The sequence below is a fragment of the Macrobrachium rosenbergii genome, chromosome 23 (assembly GCF_040412425.1).
Source record: "Macrobrachium rosenbergii isolate ZJJX-2024 chromosome 23, ASM4041242v1, whole genome shotgun sequence".
NCBI classification, from domain to species: domain Eukaryota; kingdom Metazoa; phylum Arthropoda; class Malacostraca; order Decapoda; family Palaemonidae; genus Macrobrachium; species Macrobrachium rosenbergii.
In genome coordinates this window covers 28039206-28039993 of record NC_089763.1, presented here as the reverse complement: position 1 = coordinate 28039993, position 788 = coordinate 28039206, and positions in this window count along the sequence as shown.

The window sequence follows — 788 nt, the reverse complement described above, 5'->3', positions numbered from 1 at the left end:
CAGAAAAAAGGAAATCAGTTATTAGATAAATATAGAAATTCATAAATTAAAAATAAATAAGCAAAACTGTAAGTAAATTATTAAAATACAAGAAGAATTACCACTGAAGCAAAATGTAAAGTGTCGTGATACTGTATTGTCTATCGTTATCTGATTTACTGAAAAAATAATAATTTCATTTATTTTGACTGAAATAACTCTTTGTAAGGCAGAAGAAACTACAGCTTTTTAAGCAAGATTAAGAAATATGAGAAAATGCTGAATGTTCTGTGAGCAAGGTGGTAGTATATATATATATATATATATATATATATATATATATATATATATATATATATATATATATATATATATATATATATATATATCAACAGAATTCATGACAGGAATCATAATTAAAAAAAATGAGGTTGTTAGAAGAAAACCTAACTGCGTGAACTCCATTACAGAGAGAATTCTGTGCAAGGAAGTTGACTGTAGAATATGCAAGTAGTTTAGAAAGACTTTAATACAATTACCAGCGAAACAACATCAACTGAAAAACAACGTAGACAAGATGGCATGAGTGAAAAATATTAACTTTGCAGTACCATGCTGTGCGTTAGAAATTTAGATGGAATAAAAAGATTTATGTATGTATGTATATGCATATATATGCACACACATAAACCCACACGCACACACACACAACATATATATATATATATATATATATATATATATATATATATATATATGTAATATATATATATATCTATATAGTATGTATATATAATGCTAATGCACAT